Raw genomic sequence first — 21,451 nt, forward strand, 5'->3', positions numbered from 1 at the left:
CAACAGATGGATTGGACACCATATGGGTAATAGTCGAAAGATTGACGAAATCTGCTCATTTCCCGCCAATAAAAGAATCCTACAAGATGGAGAGGTTGACGAGGATTTACATCAAGGAAATTGTGAGACTTCACGGAGTGCCGGCATCTATCATCTCGGATAGAGATAGTAGATTCACTTCACGTTTTTGGCAATCACTTCAGAAAGCACTGAGAACACATCTCGACATGAGCACTGCTTATCATCCGCAAACGGATGGTCAAAGCGAACGAACCATTCAGACACTTGAAGAAATGTTTTGCGCGTGTGTGATAGACTTTGGAAAGCCATTGGATACCTAGTTAACCTTAATCGAATTCTCGTATAACAACAATTATCGCACGAGCATCAAAGTTGCTCCTTTCGAGGTGTTGTATGGACACAAATGTAGATCACTGTTGTGTTGGGCTGAGGTAGGTGACGCCCAGCTAGCGAGAGAACTGACATCAAGCGGTGCGATAACGGGACCAGAGATAATACGTGAAACGACGGAAAAGATAGTTCAAATCAGAGCATGACTACAAGCATCACACGACCGACAGAAGAGCTACGCTGATAAAAGGCGGAAGCCCTTGGAGTTTCAAGTCGGGGATCGGGTGTTGTTAAAAGTCGCTCCTTGGAAAGGGGTTATTCGTTTTGGAAAACGGGGAAAGTTGAATCCACGATATATCGGACCTTTCAAGATTCTTGCTCGAATCGGTCCAGTGACGTATAGACTGCAGCTACCCACTGAGCTCAGCAGTGTACACCCTGTGTTCCATGTTTCCTATTTGAAAAAGTGTTTATCCGAAGAAACCCTCGTCATTCCCCTTGAAGAAATAGATATCAATGAGAATCTCCCGTTCATCGAAGAACCAGTCGAAATCATGGACAGGGAGGTGAAACGTACTAAGCAAAGTCGCATTCCGATTGTGAAGGTATGGTGGAACGCGAAGCGTGGGCCAGAATTCACATGGAAACGCAAAGACCAGATGAAATAGAAGTACCCTCACCTATTCTTGCATTCTCAAATCTAGCTTTCAAAAGAATTTTGGGGCGTAATTCCCTCTAACGGGGGGATGATGTCACAACTAGGAATTTTGATGCTTTGTAACAACAACAACGATAACAATTGTGAACCAAAAATGTGAAAGGATGTATGATGCTTATTCAATAACAACAAAACTTCCATCAAACACTTTATACAAGCACTGCAAATAGTCAACAAAGAATTGGAAACCCTAGAAATCCCAGTTTAAGTCCATTTTAGACTAGGACTTCCTTATTGGGCCTAATGGGCCAATAAGCTTCCAATTTGACTATTTTGGGCTTAGAACTCTTAAATGGGCTCTAATTGGATCCAATTCCATTTATTTTAATAATTTGGTCCATATTAGGCCTAGAATGAAATAAAATACCCTAATGGACCCTATTGGGCCATAACTAACCTAATTAGCCCTAATGGGCCATAAAAATCATTCCTTGATCTATTTGGGTCGTGAACCGTCTCCAAACACCAATTGGGCCAAAAATCATCTAATTGGATCATAATATAGGCTTAAGCACAAAAGGGCCTAAAAATCTTTCCTTTTCTCACTTTTCTTGGCCCAAGAATAAAAAAAAAGAGAAACTAGTGAAATAAGGAGCGTTAGCCACCTCCTTATTACCTTATGGATTTCCATGCACCATCCCATACATCCATGCAACTATCTCTCTCTCTCTCTCTCTCTCTCTCTCTCTCTCTCTTCTTCTTCTTCTTTTCTCTTCTTATTACTCTCGGCCAAGGGGAAACACACACACACACACAAATCACTTCAACATATCTCAAGAACTCACAACAACCCCTTCCTTCTCCACCAAAATTTTCGAGATTTAGAGCTTTTCAAGAAGTTTCTTCCACAAAAATCAACATTCAAGAAAGTTGGTGCTTAAATCCATGATCTAACTACTTCATTTCATCAAAAATCTCATCCTAATCTATTCAAACTCGTGATCTTGCATCTTAGAGCACATCTAAGACAAAGATCCTCCAAGAAGTTTGCTAGGCCGAGAATAACATCAAACTTCTTCCATTCTTCTTCAAAACCAAACCCAAAAACTCAAGGTGAGTTCATACCCCTCTTTTTCGGTTTTTACAAGTTTTATGGGGGAGAATACAAGTAAAATGTGTAGATCTATGTGTATGTGTGTGCTATGTATGATTTTACGCATGTATGTGTGATTGTAATTGTTTATGTGGTAAATATGCAACAAAAAGAGAAGAACTCTCAAGATCTATGACATAAGAAGGAAAACAAACATGATCTAAGGTATAATACACTAAACAAGTCAAGAAAAATACCCTCTAAGATTAAAATAGATATATTGTAACATAAAACAAATTTTTAGGGCTTAAATTGTCAAATAAACAAATATTGGGTGAAAAGTTTCCATTCACAGTTTTTTTGAGGGTCAAAAGACTCAAAACAGTTAAAATAAATGTTTTTATGAAAATTATGCTTTTCAAAGGACTTGAAATGTAAATATTAGCTCAATGGGCCAATTTTTGGGCTTTTTGGCCCATTAAGCCCAAAGTTGCGAAAAACATAATTTTCAAAGGGCTGAAATGATAAATTCCTCACAACAGGGGATAAAGAGTTAAACAAAATTATTTCAAGGGTTAAAAATGCTTTTCTTTACCAAAAAGGATAAAAAATGTAAAGTTTTTGTATTTTGGGCCAAAATTGTTAAAAGTTGCAAAAGTTTGGGCTTTAACCGAAAAACACTTTTCTGGAAGGGCTGAAAAGTCCAAAGAATGAGTTTTGGGCTAAAAATATCAATTGAACAAGTCTATGGGTCAAATGTGTCAAGAAAATGGTTTAAGGGCTAAAATGTCTATTTTTTATATAAGGGACTAAAATTGTCATCTTTATTAAAGAATGGTTGAAATGGGTCAAACCAATATGTTGAATCAATTCTTTTACTATTAAGATGTTTGAGTCAAAAATATAAAATCACAACTCATGAAGATGAACATATGTAAAATCCCAAAAATCGTTAACAATAACCAAGCGCCCTCGTGCCAATTCAAAATAACAATCATCCAATCAAACCTTCCAACAAGTACACAATTCCTAAAAACAGGTAAACAACACAAACTTTGGGTTTGAAAGCCCAATCATGCTTGTTGGGCCTTTGTGACCCATTAACATGATTTTGGGCCCAAGGAATAATAATAAATGTTATTGGGCCTCCTACGACCCAATTTCATATTTAAGGGACCCTCAATGGCTTTTAAGTGCTATTGGGCCTTAGTGGCCCATTAGTACTGCTAGTAAGGTCCAAGTAAACAAATACAGGTCGATAATCAATAGTAATCAAGTCAATTGGGATTTAGTGAGTAATAACGGGTGACACCAACGTGTGTCGGTCGTAGTCTGTAGTTATAATCAAAGTCTCCCGGAGGGAGAGCGAGAGTTTGTGTATAGATCTATACGGGGGTGACTCCCCCATACCTCAGCTATTCGCTACAGTTAGACTCGGCCGGTCTAGGGTGACAAAATCTTAAGATCAATTCCGGCGTTCACCAGAATGCTAAGACAGACGAACTAGTCATTATCATGCATGGTTATAGCGACTCACATAAATAAACCCGATATAAATCAAGTAATCAAGGTAATTCAAAATCATTCACGTGATGGGATAACAATTCGAACCGTATATGATATTTTTATTTTGGAAAACATCGGGTTTTCCGAGAAAGTTCAACATTTTTCACTTGCACGTTTAATACAAAGTTTTTCAATTATACATGTTTTAAAATCATCATGCATATATTTACGGATCTCCACACTTTTTATAAACAATGGTCTTTTCAGAAAATATCGGATTTTCTGGGTTGTTTTCGTTCAAACTACACAAAACATTTTTCATATCAAACCTGCTTATGAACTCACCAACATTCCATATGTTGACCGTTTTTCAAAATAACTTGTATTCTCAGGTAACATGTAAGCTAAGGAGTAAGTACCAAGAATGTTAGTGTGTTTTGCTTTTGAAAACTATCAAACAATTTATGTATGGAATTGTAATGTTAAAACAATGTAATTGATGTGAACAATGTAAGTTGTATTATATTGATGCATGGTGATGTTTATGTTATGATTCATGTATATTCATTGTGATGATATTCAAATTAAGTCACGCGAGCCGTCGGACGTTTCCGTCGTTTGGTTCGGGGGTGTGACAGTAACACACTATTTAATGTTATAAATATTGTTTCCGTGTTTGTATTTAGGTTATAAGGCCCAATGTGTATGTGCATGTGAAACGACCCAAAAATACGACCCAAAAATTTCATTTTTCAACATAACCAAAAACCATAACCTGAGTGTCATATCGTGAAACCATACATGCTATATCTCAAATAATAATAAAACACTGAGCGGGAAACTGTATCATATCCATGTTATATAAAAATCAAGAACTAAATCAACTCCCAGGATAAAAACTGAAGCTGTGGTGTGTGCGATGCCATCAACCCGAGCTCTTTCCTCTGCTGGCGGAAGTACCTGAAACCAAAACTGAAACTGTAAGTACGAAGCTTAGTGAGCTCCCCCAAATTACCACATACCATACAGTAATATATCAAGCACATACTGGGGCCTTGCCCCCTCCATCGGACCGAAGTCCGAAGCTGACTGACTGGGACCTTGTCCCCTACATCGGACCGGAGACCGAAGTTGACATCGGACCGAAGTCCGAAGCTGACTGGGACCTTGTCCCCTACATCGAACCGAAGTCCGAAGCTGACATCGGACCGAAGTCCGAAGCTGACTGGGACCTTGTCCCCTACATCGAACCGAAGTCCGAAGCTGACATCGGACCGAAGACCGAAGCTGACTGGGACCTTGTCCCCTACATCGAACCGAAGTCCGAAGCTGACATCAGGCCGAAGTCCTAAGCTGACTGATCATAACATAAACGTATCACTTAACATGAACACACATAATCCTGTCTGAGCCACGAAGGCATCAAACATGCTAATTACTGCATCGGATAAAAATCCGGATACTACTGCTAGCTAAACGGGCCGGCATTGTGGCCTTAGACCCGTTCCTACTGAAAGGGAACTCACCTCGTGAATTGGCTGCTGAGTGAATAGCTCTGAGGGCTAACTGTTGCTGCTCCGGTATCTCCCCGGCTACAAGTCCATAAACATACTCAATCAAATACTAAACACTGCACTGGGTAAAATGACTCTTTTACCCCAGGTCAAAGTCAACTCTCAGACAAAGTCAACTCATAGTTGACCTGACTCGCCGAGTTGGGCCGCCAACTCGCCGAGTCCCTAACCTCACTCCTCGACTCAACTCGCTGCTACTCGTCGAGTATGGCATCGACTCGACGAGTACTCTCCCGATCCAAGAACTCAGACAATCTTCATCCGACTCGCTGAGTCCTATGAACAACTCGACGAGTTGTTCTTGAGCTTAAGAAGATTGCCTTGGACTCGCCGAGTTGTATGAACAACTCGCCGAGTCCCTCCATTACTGAGTCTACTCTCAACTCGCTGAGTCCACTCTCTAACTCACTGGATCCACTCGACACTGATAAAAACGAAGGAATCGGGGCCTCGCGACCCAACTCGCCGAGTCGTTCTTCCCGACTCGCCGAGTTGCCGCCATGCAACTGATTTTTACTCGATTTTGTTTGAATCCCACACATACAATTGATAGATCTGAGTCCAATAAGCTTATTTACCACGTAAAGTTTCCAACTTTACGTGTACCACCTCATGAATAAGGGAAATAAGGCTAAAAGATGCACAAAATGGGTAGATCTATGGTTATAATGCAAAGTAACTCCAAAAAGGCAGTAGATCTGGGCTCTACAACCCCCAATCATTCAGATCTAAAGATATCTCAACTTATTAAGGCATTCATGCAAACATAAGGCTTGGAATAAGCATCAACTAGATCCTAGGAGGGCTCTAATGGAGGTTTAAAGCATAAAACAAGAGGGGAAATCCGAAAATACCTCAAATAACTCAGATTTGTCCTTGGATCTTTGCACTACACCTCTTCTCCTAGCTCCTTGCTTCTTCTTCTTCTTCAAACCTTCACAAAATGGCACAAAACACTTAGCTCACACAAGGGTGGATTAGGGTTCTTTCTCATAGTGTTCTCAGGGTGAGGGAGGCGAGAATGGGGCTATAAGGTGACTTAAATAGTGGCCAAGCCGGGGATTTAGGGTTTCACCCAGTCGGATGGACTCGCCGAGTCAGGGATATGGACTCGCCGAGTCCCCGGCTCACACGTGCTCGAAGTCGCGCCCCTACTCGGCGAGTCAGGCTATGAACTCGCCGAGTCCCTCTTGCAAAACCACAAAATAAATACCAAGGAATTACCATACCGGACACGGGTCGTTACAGCATGAATGAATGAAGCTCAATAAGCATGAAATGTGTATACAAGGTATGTCGAGCATGTAAATGGGTCAACAAGGCCCAATAAACATGTAAAGAGTATACATGACCTATCAAGCATATAAATGGGTCACTAAGGCCCAATAAAAGTGAGAATGACGTAATTAGCCCGTTTGTTATTATATTGCTTGTTTTAGCTCAATTATTTATGAAAATGACATAAAAGGGCCACTTTTTATAAAAATGACATACTTGGCCCATTAAGCCGAAAATTTACAATTAAGACACATTTTTTGTAAAAATGACAATTTAGGCCTATTAAGACCGAAAGTTTACTTTTAAGGGCTCAATTTGTATAAAATGACATTTTCAACCCACTTTTGATAGAAGTAACATTTTCGGCCCTATTTTTAATAGAAACGACATTTTCAGCCCATTTGACCGAAAAATTTACATTTTTCATCTATGTTTGTTTCAAATGACAATTTAATCCATAAAAAGCCAATAATTTCCTTTTTAGGCCCATGAAAACTATGAGTTTCAAAGTTAGACCAATTTTGTGAAAATTGACATATTTAGCCTATTAAAACCGTGAAAGCCCAAATAAAAGCCCATTTGTGAAAACTGTCACTTTTGGCCCCTTTAAAAACCATGAATATCATAAAGATCCATTTTTATTTAAAAACGACTCTTTTAGTCCTCTTAAAACCGTGAGTTGACAAAAAGATCCTCACTTTTTGTTTACTTTGTCAACTTTCTGTCCTTTACATGATTTTACTTAGTTTCAAACATCCTTAACATGTTTTATGTCACACCCCAAAAACGATAACGGCAGAATACGTTTCGGGGTGGAGGACGTCATGTACAGTATCATCACAATTGCATAATAGTAAAAACAAGAAACATACAACTATTGCATTGCATAGAGTTTAATTACAAATGTATTTTATAATGTTCAACAAACATCAAAAGTAAATAAAAAAATAAGAGATGGATCTTTTAAACTCCACCTTCTCCAAAAAGCTGCACCTACAATTGTCTATCTTTGACCTGAGGATACAAGTTATTTTGAAAACGAATATCAGCATAAAGCTGGTGAGTTCATAAGAATTTAGTGTGAGCTTTTGTATAAAAAGCACTAGAACCAATAGTATGAAAAGCTGTAATTTACAGTCATAAGTAGTAGTAAAACCTAGAAAATCCTATATTTTCCAGAAATACATTGTAAGTGAAAACCTTTAAGAAACATGTCATTTTCATCTTTGAAACCATTTATCGTAAAAGTATAATAGTGACTCTCAAATAAGTAATGCAATATGGTAAGTTATGCCTGAAGTCAATAATAGTGGTACCAACTTCCTTTAGTGTTAGATACTTGGTTACTTCGGGATATTAACTTAACCTTTAGTTTAGTATTTTAGTACGGTTATAGTGTATTTCTTGTATGTTAGTGCAAGTAATAGCGGACCCCATGACCTTCCCGGTCATGCACAGTGTAGTGAAGTAGTGACATCCCTGGACCTGTGCGGCTCGGACTGAAATTAATAGTCGGGATGTAATAGCGTCTGCCTCGTATAGATCTATACATATAGTGTCGTCTTCCTATCGGAAAACTCTGGGCGTAGTGGGTAATGAATAGAGTATCTTGTAGTGGGTTAGTGTGTTATCGTCTATTTAGTGCTTTCTATTTTGTTATAACGTAGTAGTCTTTTAGTATAGTTCATAGTGTGTTCTCTTACTAGTGTATTGTCTGGTAATAGTGTGTATTATAGTGTAGAGAGTAGTGACTAGAGTGAGTAGTAGCAGCATTAGCTATACCTATTATAGTTAACTTAGTATGTATGGTTCTTGTCACGTTAGTGATTTAGGCTTCTAATGAATTGAGAAATACTCGTATCCTATACTAATATACAAGATATATAACTAAGAAATCAACGACAGTCGGACGGATAACCACTACCCTAAGCCCACAATCAAACAAGAACAGGAAATAAGGCGAGCTATCGGTCCTAAGTCCTTCAAGTCTTACTTATATAAATATATTAGTGGGGTTACATTTTATAAGAAGATTTGTTAAATAAAAGTATTGTCTAAAAGAAACATTTAAAAACTTGTTTATTTATCCAAAATAGTTTTGAAAACGTAGAATCTATTTATAAGGCATAGTGATAAATCACAGGCGATTTGAACTACGGATAGTGAATAACATGTGATTAATTCCCGTAACATGAATAATTGTCTTGTATAACTTTCCATAAACATGTATAATCAACTTGTATCCCCCCTAAAACATATAAAACATTTGAAAGGTTCATTAAAGGGGTATGAACTCACCTGAAATCGCATAAGTCAGGTGAATCGGGTAAAAGTGCCGGTTGAGCGTTTTGTACCAAATAATGACTTGTGCACCTTTTAGGATCCTAATGTCATATGAAATATGTATTTTACAAGAAATTAATCATTTTATGCTTTTCATTAAAGTATTTAGGCATTCTAGCATCAATTCGGGGTTTTAGGGCCTAGAAGGGGTTCCCGGGAGTGGTACGAAGCCAAAAGGGGTTTGCGGGGGAGTCCATGAGTTCACTCCCTTGGAGTTTACGGCCCAAAGGCCACTCCTTGGGAGTTTACGGCCGTAAGCCCCCTAGGCTTGGCCGTAAACTCATGTATCCCTCCAAAATTGTAAGTTAAGGCCTTATTTCACTTCCCTAATTTCCTAGCAAGTGTCTTGGACTAAATTGGAGGGTTTAAACCCTCATTTTGTGGCATTTTGGGGAGTTTACAGTCCAGGCTTGTGCTTAGGCCGTAAACTCCATTTAGTCCCTCAAAATGGATGTTTAAATGGTCCAAAACACTTCCCTACACCTTAGATAAATTTTTGAAGGCCTTAGGTGGAGTTTTAGGGACTTTTTGGCATAAATATTGGGTGTTTACGACCCAAGCTTAGACTTGGCCGTAAACTCCTCTTCTTGTCTCTAAATGATGTTGTTTAATGGCCTAAAACATTTCCTAGGGTCAGAGCTAAATTACTACATGCCCTAGATGAGTTTTTGGAGCAAATGGCATGGAAAATTTGGTGTTTACGGCCTAAGCACAAGCTTGGGCCGTAAACTCCTTTTTAGGTCATAAAAGTTTATGTTTTCATGTCCCAACTCATTTAGGCTATTTCCCTAATTATTGTACAAGCTTATGGGAAAAAATGGGACATTTGGCCAAGTTTTTGGGTGTTTACGGCCTAAGGGGCTTCCTAGGCCGTAAACTCCCTTTAATCTACTAAATCCTTTGATTTTTGGCCTCAATATGCTATGGACTATGATTAGAACAAGATAGGGAAGAAACCCTTATGTTTGGAAGCCGAAATTCGCAGTTTTGGAGTTGGGTTCGGGTCTAGAGAGAGAAAGTAGTGAGAGAGAGTGAATGAGTGGTGAAAGGGGTTAAAAGTGGTGTTCATTTGCTTATATATGTCTCGGGTATTGCACCCGATACACGGCTACCCGATGCTAAAGTTTAACGGGGTTAAAACTTTTTACCTGGGTGAAGTGGTTGAAAAGTAATATAACTCTATTTAGTTAAACGGGGTTAACACTTACAAGTTATAATTACTTATGATAATATCGGGACATATAAATAACTAGATATTTGTTTATTTATGACTCCAAACATTACGGAAAAATAACATATAGCGACACATTCCGTTAGTGAAGATGGGATTTGTAACGGCAATAGATTTGCGGTTGTCACATCATCCCCCCCGTTATGGGAATTTCGTCTCGAAATTTAGAATTCATACAGATAAGAATTACAATACTACTAAGCGAAGAGATGGGGATATTTGAGTTTCATTTGGTTTTCGCGCTCCCAAGTGAATTCCGGTCCTCGCTTGGCGTTCCACTGAACTTTCACAATTGGGATGTGGCTTTGTTTTGTTCGTTTTACTTCCCGATCCATAATCTCCGCAGGCTCTTCCACGAAGTTGAGGCTCTCATTGACCTCGATCTCGTCGAGGGGGATCACGAGAGTCTCGTCAGATAGACATTTCTTCAAGTTTGAGACGTGGAAGGTAGGATGTATGTTACTTAGCTCGCGGGGTAAGTTGAGTTTATAAGCTACGGGGCCGATTCTGGCGAGAATCTCGAAAGGCCCTATGTACCTTGGGTTCAGCTTTCCACGCTTTCCAAAGCGTATCGTGCCCTTCCAGGGCAAGACCTTCAAAAGGACTCGGTCTCCCACCTGGAATTCCAAGGGTTTTCTTCGTTTGTCGGTGTAGCTTTACTGTCGATCCCTAGCGGCTCTTAGTCGTTCACGTATCTGTACAATCTTCTCGGTCGTCTCTCGAATGATCTCCGGACCAGTGAGGGCGCTGTCAGGAACTCATCCTTTAGCTAACTGAGTGTCACCCACCTCAGCCCAGCACAGAGGGGATCTGCTGTAACGCCCGCAGATCCGGGCTAGTCAATTTAGAGGCAATAGGGGTCGAAAACGACTTTTTGACAAAAAGATTATTTAGAATAAATAATCTTAACCAATTTTTAGAATATGTCACAAGGTTTCCGTACATATAAAGAACGCTGAAATCCGAGTTATAACGAAGAAGTTATGACCCGTCGAAGTTTCGCGTCGGAACCGGCACGGCGCCGGGAAGCGTAAATAGTAAATTTATGATATATAGAGATTTAGCCTTAGCGCTCTAAAAAAAAGTCGTAGAATATGTTAAACTAAGAACATCGATAAAAAGAACGCCCAAATTTGACTTCGTATGAAGAAGTTATGATTTTTCGAAGTTTCGGATTAGCGGTGTACAGCCCGAAATTCGAATTTTAGATCGATTGATTTTTAGCCGACACAACCTAAACAAGAATCGAAGATCTCGTTATTAGTAGCGTAACGATAAAAATACAGACGAAAATGGACATCGAATAAAGAAGTTATGAGATTTTAACGGACCAATCCTGTCCTGGCCTGTTAAAAATATAACTTTAAAAATAAAGTCAAAATTAACCAACGGAGTCTAAACGAAAGTTGTAGAGTATGTCTCCACCTACGCGTGGATATAAATAACGTCAAAAACGGAGTTCGTATGAGCGAGTTACAAATTATAGTAGTATATTTACGTATTAAAATAAAGTATAAATCATGTATACGTACACATATATATACATATGTATATATCATTAGAAAGGTATCGACGATGCGGTTATTATAAAACTAATGTTGAGTTCTTTCGACATTAGTTTAGTACAAAGATCATTAAATCCATTTAAAATAGTATTATAGAGGGGTGTTTAGTTGTTTATATAACTAAAAGGTCATTAAGTAATTATGGAGGGTAGTTTTTGAAAATTCAATTAGTATAAATAAGAGCCTTGGGCTCTCATATTTCTTGCACCATTCTCTTGATTCAAGAGTCTTTCTCTCCTTATCCCCCGAGCATTTCGGTCCCTCGTGATTCGACTTCTCTTTCTGTAGTTTTAGTATAGTAAGGTGAGCGCTGAAGCGCTGCACGAATCTTTCTTAGAAAGATTCAGCGACGAAGTTCTGCCCCTGCAGAGCCCGACTCCTAGCTAAAATCCCCTTGAAAGTAAGTTATGTTTACCCTATTTTAAATATAGTTTATATTTAAAATTAGTATTGTTATTATAAATTTATAATAAATATTTGGATTATTATTATGACTTATATAAGTGTCGTTATAATATCTTTTAACTACTCGCGGTACGGGGAATCTGGTTTAAAGGGCCGCATAGGGTTGTTGGATTTCAGAAGTGCTATACGCCAAAATGGTCCTGCCCTCCGGTGTTTTATGTTTGGCCCCTGTCTGTACATAGTAGTTGGAAAGTATTGTTTAAACGCTTATATAATAATAATAATAATAATAATAATAATAATAAGACTAATAATTAGTCACGGTAATATTAGACTAAAATCTAGTGGTGATAATACTAGGTTTCGTCAAAGGAAATTATTTTAAAGTAAACGAAGCGCTGTCCGAGTACCGAGTCACCACCTTCTCAGGTGAGTGCATAGTTACTTTCAGCTTACACATAGATATGAAGTATTTTATATAAATTACGTGCTGTGTGTGTATATTATCTGTATACTTGCTATCTATGCTGGATGAACGTTTTATACATGTTTTCAATGATTTAAACTGTATATGTATTTTATATCTACAAAATGTGTTGGGTAAAACATGGGTAGATGTATTAGTTGCTGTGTGATAAAATGAAATAATGAGATGCCTCGTTATAGATGTTCTTGATGATCTAGTCATCTAGCGGAGTATAGATGACGACCACGGACTATTCTAGACAGTCCAGTGGAACACTAACAGGCTCGCAACCTGTAGGTGTTTATTCGAACTTTGTGTTTAACCGAACTGTGTGTTTATTCGAACTGTGTGTTTATTCGAACTGTGTGAACTGTGTGCTCACCAGATATACTCCATCCCAATGATAGTCCTTTGACTAGGTCCCTTGTGTTAGATGTTTTAGGGACGTAATGTGAGGATAACGGGAATGGGTAATTGGGTTGATTGTTTGATGTTTAAAAATAATAATTATATTATTGTGGGTTGAAAACCCTATGTGCTCACCAGGTTTCCCAACCTGACCCACTCAGTTTATTTTTATCACAGGTGTTGATATGAAGTCACAATACACTGAGAGATTTAAAGAGATGTAGATCACTAGTGTAAATAATTGTAAGTTCTGTTTATGCTTATGTTTCTGTATTAACGATGACATCCCAAACGTTTTAAAATGAAATAAATACGTTTCATCGAAAATGTTTTAATAACGTATTTACCATGTTTTTCTGGGAACAAATTCCGCAACATTTTTATAAAATGAAGTACTCTGATTTTTATAAAGCATAAACAAAATCGGTCTTTTCTGGCCGTGAAAATGGGGATGTCACAGTTGGTATCAGAGCATTAGTTTAAGCGAACTAGGAATATGGATTTATTTCTAGACTTAAACGTAGAATGCTAAGCGATGATTGTGAGGTGTGAGCACTAGCTTATTTTAGGAATTGTGCCTAAAATGCTTTTATGTGCTAAATACTTGTGCCTGATATGCTGTTAGTTGTTCGGATCTATGGTCTGTTGCCGACCGGATCTGGAAACCTTATGTGTTTAGGATTCTAAACGTACGACTACGATATTAGAACTAGCATATAAACGTTTCGGAGTGATAAGGATGATTTAACCGTCAATCCTAAGTAAAGATCTGGATTCACCTTATTCGGTGTATAGATCAAGATGGCAAGAACCCGTAGTGGAAACGTGAATGCAAATGGGAACGGACACCAACCCCCCGTGATCGAGCAAATACCAGTTGTGGAAGCCGCTGCCGGACCAATAACGATGGCCGGAGTGCAAGCGATGATCCAGGCAATGTTGGATCGTCAAATGGAGGAAACTAGACGTTTGCTCCAGCAAAATCGTGAGGAAGCCACTATTCAGATCGAACAGCCCGAGTTGAACGAAGGGCAGACTGAGGAAGGAAACTACAGTGGGACTGTTGGTCAAGTCAACCCACCAATAGTTCGACAAAACAACCAAGATGACAAAGTCGAGAGGAATGGATGCAAGTACAAGGATTTTCTGACTTGCAAGCCATCGACTTTCACTGGAAAGGAGGATCCGATCGGGGTCATGGATTGGATCTCGGAGATGGAGTTAGCCTTCATGACATGCGGTTGCAGAGGGAAGCTACAGACCACATTTGCAGTGCGTCAGTTTCGAGGAAGTGTTGTACGTTGGTGGAATACCTTGGGGAAGACTCTGAGCCCTAATGAGCCCCTGCAACTGACATGGGTAGAATTTTTGGTGCAATTCAAACGAAAGTACTGCTCAGCTCAAAACCTGCTTGAGCTAGAGAACCAGTTTCTAACCCTGAAGAAGGGAAGCATGTCAATCGATGAATACACGAACAACTTCACAGAAAAGATGGAGTTTGCCTTGCGTCTTGTTCCGGATGAGCTGACGAAAATTGACAAGTACGCAAAGGGACTTCCATGGGAGTACGCGGTGCCAGTGCGCCAGGCTCCTACTCTGGAGGCAGCTATCTGGGCTGCCAAGTCTGTGGAAGATATGATTAAGGGAAGAGCTGCCAACAAGATTGAGGTTGGCGAAAAGAGGAAGTTTGAGGAATCTACGAGGCCCAATAAGAAGATCAAGTCTGGTTCAAAGGAGTCTAGCGGAGGAGGAAACAAAGTGAAATGGTGCGAGAAGTGCAAAAAGAATCACTTTGGGAAATGTAGCGAAGAAGTGACTTGCTACAAGTGTGGGAAGACCGGACATTACGCCAACGAGTGCAAAAGGGTGTGTTATGAATGCCGTGAAGAAGGGCATGTTGCTAAGGATTGCCCGAAAAAGAAAGAGGCGGAAAAACCAAACATTCCGCCAAAACCGAAGGCAAGAGCATTCCATATGATCCTAGACGAAGCAGATGACAATGCGAGGATTCAGGAATGACGGCTTGACATCCAAGGATCGAGTTATAATGTAGCCATAGAATCATATGATTTAGCCTGTTAGAGGCATAGTCTAGGGTGAACTTGAACACCTATGTAATCGTTTCAAGAAATAATATGAAACCTTTGTTTTGTTATCTGATGTGTTAAGTTGTTTTTTTTCGTGTATGGTGACTTGGAGAGACTGCGGGACAATACTTGGGACGAGTATGAGTAGGTGTGAATGGTAGTAGAGGCCTATACTACCGGAAGCACAGGACTCACACTTGGATCAGGGAAAGTCACAAGGTTACCAAGAAGCTAGTAACTGATTCTGTTTTTTTTTTCAAGTATGTCATTACCATCGTTTCGATAATGACTAAAAAGATTGTTGATTTCCGACCCTAGTGGTCATACCGAATTGAGTCTGACTACGATGAGTATGTTGCGTGGTTCAGAGAACCAAGTTTGATGTAGCGTCCGACTTAAACCAAACGATTGAAATCAAAGCAATCAATAGAAGTATCGCGTTCGTTGTTAAAGAAGTTGGTAGCCAGAAACGCTACATGTTAAAGTGTGATTATATCACATTAGAACATGAAGGAAGGCATAGTCTATTTTAGAATTTAACTCTAAGAGACCTAAGTCTAAATGTGCATCACATGATGATAGGTCATAATTTGAAGTCTAGCCCGAGGTAGAGAGCAGGTGCACGATCGAGTACTGCTTACAGTCAATGAGTCTAAGAGATAGACTTGAAGGAATATAGAAGTTATAATTATTAACTAGGATGAAAAGATGACGTATGGAGTCATTATACGAGCCCTGTTTCGTTGATGATTCCGGGACGTAATCATCCTAAGGGGGAGATAATTGTAACGCCCGCAGATCCGGGCTAGTCAATTTAGAGGCAATAGGGGTCGAAAACGACTTTTTGACAAAAAGATTATTTAGAATAAATAATCTTAACCAATTTTTAGAATATGTCACAAGGTTTCCGTACATATAAAGAACGCTGAAATCCGAGTTATAACGAAGAAGTTATGACCCGTCGAAGTTTCGCGTCGGAACCGGCACGACGCCGGGAAGCGTAAATAGTAAATTTATGATATATAGAGATTTAGCCTTAGCACTCTAAACAAAAGTCGTAGAATATGTTAAACTAAGAACATCGATAAAAAGAACGCCCAAATTTGACTTCGTATGAAGAAGTTATGATTTTTCGAAGTTTCGGATTAGCGGTGTACAACCCGAAATTCGAATTTTAGATCGATTGATTTTTAGCCGACACAACCTAAACAAGAATCGAAGATCTCGTTATTAGTAGCGTAACGATAAAAATACAGACGAAAATGGACATCGAATAAAGAAGTTATGAGATTTTAACGGACCAATCCTGTCCTGGCCTGTTAAAAATATAACTTTAAAAATAAAGTCAAAATTAACCAACGGAGTCTAAACGAAAGTTGTAGAGTATGTCTCCACCTACGCGTGGATATAAATAACGTCAAAAACGGAGTTCGTATGAGCGAGTTACAAATTATAGTAGTATATTTACGTATTAAAATAAAGTATAAATCATGTATACGTACACATATATATACATATGTATATATCATTAGAAAGGTATCGACGATGCGGTTATTATAAAACTAATGTTGAGTTCTTTCGACATTAGTTTAGTACAAAGATCATTAAATCCATTTAAAATAGTATTATAGAGGGGTGTTTAGTTGTTTATATAACTAAAAGGTCATTAAGTAATTATGGAGGGTAGTTTTTGAAAATTCAATTAGTATAAATAAGAGCCTTGGGCTCTCATATTTCTTGCACCATTCTCTTGATTCAAGAGTCTTTCTCTCCTTATCCCCCGAGCATTTCGGTCCCTCGTGATTCGACTTCTCTTTCTGTAGTTTTAGTATAGTAAGGTGAGCGCTGAAGCGCTGCACGAATCTTTCTTAGAAAGATTCAGCGACGAAGTTCTGCTCCTGCAGAGCCCGACTCCTAGCTAAAATCCCCTTGAAAGTAAGTTATGTTTACCCTATTTTAAATATATTTTATATTTAAAATTAGTATTGTTATTATAAATTTATAATAAATATTTGGGCTATTATTATGACTTATATAAGTGTCGTTATAATATCTTTTAACTACTCGCGGTACGGGGAATCTGGTTTAAAGGGCCGCATAGGGTTGTTGGATTTCAGAAGTGCTATACGCCAAAATGGTCCTGCCCTCCGGTGTTTTATGTTTGGCCCCTGTCTGTACATAGTAGTTGGAAAGTATTGTTTAAACGCTTATATAATAATAATAATAATAATAATAATAATAATAATAATAATAATAATAAGACTAATAATTAGTCACGGTAATATTAGACTAAAATCTAGTGGTGATAATACTAGGTTTCGTCAAAGGAAATTATTTTAAAGTAAACGAAGCGCTGTCCGAGTACCGAGTCACCACCTTCTCAGGTGAGTGCATAGTTACTTTCAGCTTACACATAGATATGAAGTATTTTATATAAATTACGTGCTGTGTGTGTATATTATCTGTATACTTGCTATCTATGCTGGATGAACGTTTTATACATGTTTTCAATGATTTAAACTGTATATGTATTTTATATCTACAAAATGTGTTGGGTAAAACATGGGTAGATGTATTAGTTGCTGTGTGATAAAATGAAATAATGAGATGCCTCGTTATAGATGTTCTTGATGATCTAGTCATCTAGCGGAGTATAGATGACGACCACAGACTATTCTAGACAGTCCAGTGGAACACTAACAGGCTCGCAACCTGTAGGTGTTTATTCGAACTTTGTGTTTAACCGAACTGTGTGTTTATTCGAACTGTGTGTTTATTCGAACTGTGTGAACTGTGTGCTCACCAGATATACTCCATCCCAATGATAGTCCTTTGACTAGGTCCCTTGTGTTAGATGTTTTAGGGACGTAATGTGAGGATAACGGGAATGGGTAATTGGGTTGATTGTTTGATGTTTAAAAATAATAATTATATTATTGTGGGTTGAAAACCCTATGTGCTCACCAGGTTTCCCAACCTGACCCACTCAGTTTATTTTTATCACAGGTGTTGATATGAAGTCACAATACACTGAGAGATTTAAAGAGATGTAGATCACTAGTGTAAATAATTGTAAGTTCTGTTTATGCTTATGTTTCTGTATTAACGATGACATCCCAAACGTTTTAAAATGAAATAAATACGTTTCATCGAAAATGTTTTAATAACGTATTTACCATGTTTTTCTGGGAACAAATTCCGCAACATTTTTATAAAATGAAGTACTCTGATTTTTATAAAGCATAAACAAAATCGGTCTTTTCTGGCCGTGAAAATGGGGATGTCACATCTGCACTTCTGGCCGTAGAGGGCTTTAAATGGAGCTGCCTTGATGCTCGTATGATAACTATTGTTGTAGGAAAACTCCACAAGAGGCAAGTGTGTATCCCACGATTTCCCGAAGTCGATCACACAAGCTCGCATCATATCTTCTAAGGTTTGGATCGTCCTCTCACTTTGTCCGTCGGTCTGCGGATGGTAGGCTGTACTCATGTCCAGCCTTGTCCCTAGTACCTTTTGCAATGATTGCCAAAACCTAGAGGTGAATCTACTATCTCTGTCTGAGATAATAGATATAGGGACGCCATGCAGTCGTACTATTTCTTTTATGTATGTTCTTGTGAGTTTCTCCATCTTGTCCGTTTCTTTGATGGGTAGGAAGTGTGCGGACTTGGTCAACCTGTTAACGATGACCCAAATGGTATTTAATCCACCCGCTGTCTTGGGCAGTTTGGTTATAAAGTTCATTGTGATCCGCTCCCACTTCCATTCCGGTATCTCAGGTTGTTGGAGGAGTCCTGATGGCTTTTGATATTTGACCTTGACCTTCGCGCTAGTAAGGCACTTACTCACAAAGGTAGCGATCTCCGCTTTCATGTTCGGCCACCAGTATAGCTTTTTGAGATCCGGATACATCTTATCGGAACCCGGGTGGACGGAGTAGCGAGTGTTGTGTGCTTCCCTCATGACCAAGTCTCTGAAACCTCCATGACGTGGAGTCCAGATTCGGTCCATGAAGTAGTAGGTTCCGTCACCCTTAACCTCCAGATTTTTATTCATTCCGCGCAGGGATTCTCCTGTCACGTTCTCAGGCTTTAAGGCTTCCAGCTGAGCCTCTTTGATTTGTGTGGATAGATGCGAATGGATAGTCATCATCAATGACTTGGTCCTTCGACCAGAATACTCCCTCCTACTCAGGGCGTCTGCTACTACGTTGGCTTTCCCTGGGTGATATCTAATTTCACAGTTGTAATCGTTAAGTAGCTCGACCCATCGACGCTGCCTCATGTTAAGTTCTTTTTGGTTCAGTATGTGTTGGAGGATTTTATGATCAGTGTACACCACACTCTTCGTCCCATACAAGTAGTGTCTCTAGATTTTTAGTGCGAAGACGACGGCTCCTAACTCGAGGTCGTGAGTAGTGTAGTTCACTTCATGGGTCTTTAGCTGCCTCGAGGCATAGGCGATAACCTTACCTCATTGCATCAAGACACAACCGAGCCCCTGATTGGATGCATCACAATATACAACAAAGTCCTCTGTCCCTTCGGGAAGGGATAATACTGGTGCGGTGCATAGGGCTCGCTTCAGGGTCTGGAATGCCTTCTCCTGTTTTTCTTCCCAGTCGAATGATACACCCTTCTGTGTTAGCATAGTGACAGGCTTCGCAATCCGAGAGAAGTTTTGGATGAATCTGCAGTAGTAGCCAGCGAGGCCTAGAAATTGACGAATTTCTGTAGGCGTCTGTGGTGCTGACCAATTCTCAATAGCTTTAATTTTGGAGGGATCCACGTGGATTCGTTCTTCACTAACCACGTGACCCAAGAATTCAACTCTTCGGATCCAAAACTCGCACTTAGAGAACTTCGCATATAACTTTTCGGATCGCAACGTTTCCAGGACTCGTCGTGAATGATCCCTGTGCTCTTCCTCGCTCCGAGAGTAGACGAGTATATCATCAATGAAGACGATGACAAAATGATCCAGGTATGGACGACACACCCTATTCATCAAGTCCATGAATACTGCGGGGGCGTTAGTCAGTCCAAAGGGCATCACTACGAACTCAAAATGCCCATAGCGGGTTCGGAAGGCTATCTTCGGAACATCTTCCTCAAGTACCCGTAACTGATGATACCCGGATCTAAGATCAATCTTGGAGAAATAACTTGCTCCCTGTAGTTGGTCGAATAGGTCGTCGATACGAGGGAGAGGGTAGCGATTTTTGACCGTGAGTTTATTGAGTTCCTTATAATCGATGCACATCCGAAACGATCCATCCTTCTTCTTTACGAACAAGACCGGTGCTCCCCAAGGTGAGAAGCTCGGTCTTATAAAACCCTTGCTGAGTAGCTCGTTGAGTTGACCGGATAGTTCTTACATTTCGGCGGGCGCTAGACGATAGGGCGACTTAGGTACGGGAGTAGCTCCAGGGGCTAGGTCGATTCTGAACTCAACCTGTCGTTTGGGAGGTAGGCCTGGAAGATCCTCTGGGAATACGTCAGGGAATTCACATACAACGGGAATGTCTTTTGGATCTTTCGATTTCTGGTTAGTGTCGACAACGTGAGCAAGAAAGGCGTGATGTTCCTTGCGCAAGTATTTCTGAGCCTGAATACTGGAGATGATACGAAGACTCGTACTCGGCTTATCTCCATATATCAATAGGGTTTCGTGATTCGGAAGGTTCAGGCGAATGGCTTTGTCGGAGCATAGGATATTGGCGCGATGAAGACTCAACCAATCCATACCAACAATGACATCGAAATTTTTGATTGAGACTGGTATAAGATCGATTGAAAATGGGTGATCATCTAACGTGAGAGTACAACCTAGGTAGATTTCTTTAGAGCGTTCGGTCTTCCCATTAGCCATTTCTACGACAAATGTTTCTTTTAGTGGTTGAGGGATTTGTTTGAGTAAGTGTTTAAAGTTTTGATTTATGAAGCTTCTTTCTGCACCACTATCGAATAAGACACAGGCATAAGAGTTGCTGAGAAGAAACGTACCCGTGACCACTGTGGGATCTGCTACCGCTTCATTCTGACCGATAGCGAGTAACCTTCCAGTTCCCCCAACATTTGTAGCCTTCAGGCAGTTCTTCTTGAAATGGCCAGCTTCGCCGCAGCCATAACACGTCGGGGTCACTCCCGAACCCGGAACTTGAGAAATAGGTTTGGGAGGGGCCTTATAGAATCGCACCGTATGGCCCTTCTATCCACAGTTGGCACACTGCAATTCACGGCAGGGGCCGTTGTGGTGGAAAGGGCACTTGGGACACTTGGGCAGATTCCCACTATAAGCTTTTGGCGGGGCTGGTGCGGCTGGAGTGGCTGGGGTGGTGGCAGCATGGACCGCCACGATTTGCTGGTCCTTGGAGGAGGTTTGAGTTTTCTTGCCCTTCTTCTTATCCCATCGCTTCCTCTTTCTAGCAGATGAATCGGGCGGTGCGGTGGTTGTTGTGGTTGCTGTTGCTGGAGTGGAGGA

The sequence above is a fragment of the Lactuca serriola genome, chromosome 8, assembly GCF_051521515.1.
Source record: "Lactuca serriola cultivar US96UC23 chromosome 8, Lser_US96UC23_V15, whole genome shotgun sequence".
NCBI classification, from domain to species: Eukaryota; Viridiplantae; Streptophyta; class Magnoliopsida; order Asterales; family Asteraceae; genus Lactuca; species Lactuca serriola.